A 5,341-nucleotide genomic window follows, 5' to 3' on the forward strand; every position below is an offset into this window, starting at 1 on the left:
TTTTTTTTTTTTTTTTTTTTTTTTTTTTTGTTCATAATAAAAAAAAATCTAGAGATTGTTTCACATCGGGGAGATCTTTTGTTAGTGAGAAGATTTTTTTTTTAGATAGAATGTATTTGCTGCTCTTTGCAAAAGCAGGCGAGATTTTACATGAGCCTACAAGCTCCATTGAGGCTACTGAAAATAGATGAGATAAAATGACACGTAATGCAGAGTGGGCTTCTCACAGTTTGGTGACAATTTATTGAATTTCATACAACGCTGAGCCAGCCTACTAATCAGTAAACAGAAAACCATATGTATAAGAAGTGTGAAGCTGGCTCACATGACTTCATGCTTGCGGAACTACTGTACCTCACAAAGCCTGAAAGAACTATGCCAAAATGAGCATTTTATGAGTGTAATTACAAACAATGGCATTCATGCATTTGATGGCCCTCAATGTCTGTGTTCACATAAGGACAGTAACCACCACTGACCAAGGTCTGCAACGTTTTGCCCACCTCAACATAAGCTGCAGATACCATGACTTTTTAAGTATCTCCCTCTGCATTTCCCAAAACCACAGATTCTCTTACATGACCACAGGACCAAGAGCGAAATCAGGAAATTAACTCAGCAACACCACCATTGCCTCACCTACAGACCTTATTAAAATGATGCCAGTTGTCCCAGCACTAGGTTTTATAGCACCAGTCACCCAAAACAGAAATTCTGCCATCCTGTCTCCAGTCTCCCAGGATGCGGAGTATCTTTGTGAGTCTTTCTTTCTTTCTCAGGTCATGCTTGAGGAGCATGAGCCAGTTATTTTGTAGATTAGCTCTCAGTTAACTCAGGTTTGTGAGGTTTCCTCCCGACCGGGTCCAAGTGACGTGCTTTTGGTGGTTGCACTGCAAGCATAGAGCTCGGTTTTTCTCTGCACCCTACTTAGAGACCCTTGGGTTGGCCCCATCACTGGAAAGTTAGCTCTCACCATTTGGCTGAGGCGTGCCAGCCAGGTTTCCCCTCTGTGAAGTTATTATTTCCCCACCATTTTGAATAGTACTAGGAGGACCATTTCTTGGCCTTTCGTATTATTCAGTGTCTATTCTCGTGAGCATTGCTTTGCTAAGACAATAAAACCTCAATGCATTAGAATCAGTTAAACGGAAGCTGACCGGTGCTGAACGTGTTACGCTCCTTATAGCTTGGTGATGAGAGAATTTAAACACAGTGGTAGAACAGCCGTCTGGTGCTGTCGTGGTCGCCTGCAGCTCTGCACCGTGATGTTCAACCCTGGGCAGCTGCTGCAGTGGGCGCGTTATCGCGGATGCTTAGATTCCTGCTCTCTCCACATGGAGTAGCTGGACTATGATTCTTCCATGCTTAGAAAGACAGAAAGTTTAGGTGTTTTAGTTAAGAGTTTCAGCAGCTTATGTTAAAGTGCTTTAAATAAAAAAAAGAAAAACAACCCATTTCCTATTCAAATGAATAAAAACTTTCTGTCTGAGGTTCTCCAGCCTGCAATAAAACCTTTCTCATTTTCATCAAATGTATTCCTAAAAAAATTCAACATTACTTACATCAATATATGTTTTATTTTTTATTTTTTTGAGACAGGCTCTCACTATATAGTTGAGACTGACCTGGAATGGAACTCATATGTAGCCCAGGCTGGTCTCAAACTCACAGTGATCCTCCTGCCTCAGCCTCCCGAGTGCTAGGATTACAGGCATGCACCACCATGCCGGGCTCGGGTATGTTTTATTTTCTGTTTTGGTTTTTTTTTGGTGCCGGGGATTGAATATGTTTTATTTTCTATTGACTATGTTCTGCTTTTGTACACACATGTGAGGTTATATTAACCAATCCTTAGCTTTTATCACCATAATTTCTCTTTTCATTCAACATTCTGTGTTAACTGTTTTTGGTTTTTTGTTTGTTTGTTTGTTTTTTTGTAGCAGGTATTGAACTCAGGACCTTGTGCTTATGAAGGCAGGCAGTGGAACCACTGAGCTAAATCCCCAGTTTTGTGTTAACTGTTTCTGAAACAGATTTTCCTGGCATCCAATCATGGATAATTAATGGTTAGGAATTATGTGCATTCTCTAAAATAATTTTCTAGAATATTTCTTTCTTTTGTTTCTTTAGAAGAAGTGTGGGAAAATGTGCTGCACACATTTCTCAAAGCTAGGCTGTTACCACAAAAAGAAAAAAAAAAAAATTCTGCCAGATTCTAAATGCTTCATCCCTAGAAAAACTTTCGGACGTCTACATTTCCTGAAGCACTGGGGCTTCCAGTTTCCAATGCCTTCATTTATATTCTGTTAAATTGGAAATGGAGACTCGAAAGGAGACGTGTGTGATCACTGGACGGAGAGTCTGCGGCTTCCTCTTCCTTTATAAGCGCTGCAAGACCAGAGGAAGCAGAGAAGACCCCCGTGCTCTCATTTCAAAGCCAAATGGAGGTGAAGGACGGAGCTGCAGCGGTGAGTTTGGGAGGGGTGTCCTCGCAGTTCACTGCCCCTCACTGCCACACAGCCTTGGACTGCACTCCCGTCATCCGCTCCATTCTGGCCGAGCTGTTGCTCTCGCGCTTATCTTTCGTTGTATCTAGGCCATTGACATAAGTCCCTGAGATATGTCAGGCATCGAGGAGATAAACGAAAGCTTCAGAGGTGTGATGAGTATCAGACAACATTTCATAGCCATGAAGAGACTTAAAATAACCCAAGACAGCTCACCTTCTTAGGGAAAGAGAAGACAATTCAGCGGTGTCAGCCTCTACTTGCTGATAGGGGTTGGACTTGCCTGGATCGCTTTCCAGTGCCTCATGAGTAAATGAATTCGATTCTCATAGAACTCACAAAACAGAAAGTGGAGTCCAGCCTCCCCCAGGCTCTTTACTGAATGTTGGCAGAGTTCCCGGGAAGAATTCAGTATGGGGTAAAAACAGCCTTCAGGATTGGAGACGATGCTGGTGACAGGCAACCTCAGACACCCCTCATGTCAAAGACACGTTCGCCAGTGGAGCGGGTGGGACTGGCTTCACCCAACGACAGTTTCCATTTTGGAATCAAGTGCATGCATGACCCTAGAGTCTTATAAGTGTTCGAAACTAGATTCTACCATCATAGTCCTTCCATTTGGAATATGTTCTTCCTATTAAACATTTTCAAGACATGAGTGGATCTGGGAATTATAGAAACATGTTGACTAAGTAAGGAGGTTGCAAAAAGCACATACATGACAATATTCAAGTAACTTTTTTCTGCATTCACATAATAAACTCCTTTGATGCTTTGGCAAATGCATGCAGCTGTGTAATCACAACAACCAAGATGCAAACATTTCATCCCACACCTCCAAATGCTCTAGAGTTAATTTTCATTTATTCCTTTCCCCCCACTGCTCCCTGGCAACTGCCCACCTGCAACCTATAGCTATGTTCCTTTCTAGAATGACCACATAGTAGGAATCATATACAAAGTAACCTTTGCAGGCAGGGGATTTATCTCAGTGGTTCTGGTGCCTCCCTCTCAAGCGCAAGGACCTGAGTACCGAAACAAACAAAAAACCAAGTAACCTTTGCCATGGCTGATGCCCTGAAGATCACACTGGTTGTTACCTCTATCACTGGTTCCTTTTCACGGTTAGGTAATACGAAGTTGTACCTATAGTTTATCGACAGACTTTTGGATTGTGTCCAGTGTTTGATAATGATAAGACTTGTGTAGACACTCACGTACAAGTTTTTATGGGAAGGTAGGTTTTCGTTTCCCTTGCGTAAAACTGTAAAAAAAATGGGACAACTACATCCTATGGTTAAGTACAATTTATGAGAAACTTCCGGGCAGTTTTCCAGAGTGACAGGGTGAGAGTTCCAGTTCTTCCACATCTGTGCCTTTTCGTGGCATTTGGGGTCTTTTCTCTATTTTCAGCCATTCCAGTGGGTACAGGTGGTATTTCATGGTAGTGTATTTAGAATTGTTCCAGTTCCCAGTAACACGAGCATGTTTTCATATGATTGTCTAACATCGGTACATCTTCTTCAGTGTAGCATTTGTTCAGATCTTTGGATTTTTTTTCCCTCCCTACAGTACTGGGGATTGAATCCAGGGCTTTCACACTGAGCTGTACCCCCAGATCTTTTATATTTTTTCTTTTAAGACAAGCTCTTGCTAAATTGTTGAGTTGCCCAGGCTAGATTCAGACTTCTAAAGACTTGAGGATGTAGTCAGGTTTTCATGCAAAAACCTGTGCAGGAACGTTTGCAGCAGCAATCACAGTGTTTATTGTTAACTGCTAAAAATTGGGGGGAAACAGCAGCCACTCTTCAGCAAACCCCAAAAGTCACTGTATAATGTGGTAGCTTTCCAGCTGCCCTTTGGCCTGAGTTACTCCATTTTGGGTGCAAATGCTAAGGTAGAATAGCTCTGTATCTTGTCTGTGTAAGTAAATAATCATCATGTGCACAGGACAATCATAAGGCTTGTGCTGATAAGCGACTCATTTTTTGTTTTGTTTTGAGATAGGGTCTCACTATGTAGCCCAGGCTGCTCTCTTGGTCACCGTGCTCCTCCTGCCTCATCCTCCCTAGTGCTGAAATTACCATAGCAAACCACTGCACCTGCCTTATATAACTTGTTTGTGCCAATAAAAATTAAAACTGATGAAATGATTGAATTAAATCAGGGTCATAGAGACATTGAACTTATCAGACACATCAAAAATGTGAATTTATGAAGTCAAGGAATGATGCAACCACCTCATTTCAAGACATATAAAAGGAGAAACTTAAAGGAAGCTTGTTATACCGACCTGCCACCTTTTCATGTCAAGGCCTCTACCCAGGAGGACACCAGGTGAAAAACTTCCACTTTTGCCAGGCGTGGTGGTGCATGCCTGTAATCCCATAATCCCAGCACTTGGGAGGCTGAGGCAGGAGGATCGCTGTAGATTCAAAACCAGCCTGGGCTACATAGTGAGCTCCAAGTCAATCTTGACTAGATAGTGAGACCCTGTCCCCCCCACACACACTTCCACTTTTACCTCAGTAGCAGTCCCAAAGCAGAGTAGCTGTCCCCACACTTTCACTGGGACAGGTCTACAATGGGGGTTTGCTGAATGAATACCTGACCACCTACAGCAGCTCTTTTGCATTTGTGTTAAATGTTTGCCTTTACTCTTTGCACTGCCTCCTTAAAACCTTATTGTTTTTCACCTTTTTCTTTCTACACTCTGAGCATTACCATTTAGCCATGGTGCATGCTTGTAATCCTAGCACTCTGGGAGCCTGAGACAAGAGGATTGGAAGTTTGAGCCCTGGGCAATTTAGTGATTTAGAGTGATCCTGCCTCAA

At 42.5% G+C, this 5,341-nt stretch overlaps 1 long non-coding RNA gene across 1 annotated transcript in view; it reads right to left on the minus strand.

Moving 5' to 3' along the window:
* Window positions 1–221: 221 nt before the first annotated feature.
* LOC104853668 overlaps window positions 222–5,341 on the minus strand; it is a 12,561-nt gene continuing 7,441 nt past the window's right edge. Inside the window, exon 3 of the long non-coding RNA XR_777841.1 lies at window positions 222–1,364. This is a non-coding gene — a long non-coding RNA (uncharacterized LOC104853668). The remainder of the gene's footprint in view (window positions 1,365–5,341) is intronic.

Source organism: Fukomys damarensis, unplaced genomic scaffold, assembly GCF_012274545.1.
Source record: "Fukomys damarensis isolate Sample0158 unplaced genomic scaffold, DMR_v1.0_HiC HiC_scaffold_16, whole genome shotgun sequence".
Lineage (NCBI taxonomy): Eukaryota > Metazoa > Chordata > Mammalia > Rodentia > Bathyergidae > Fukomys > Fukomys damarensis.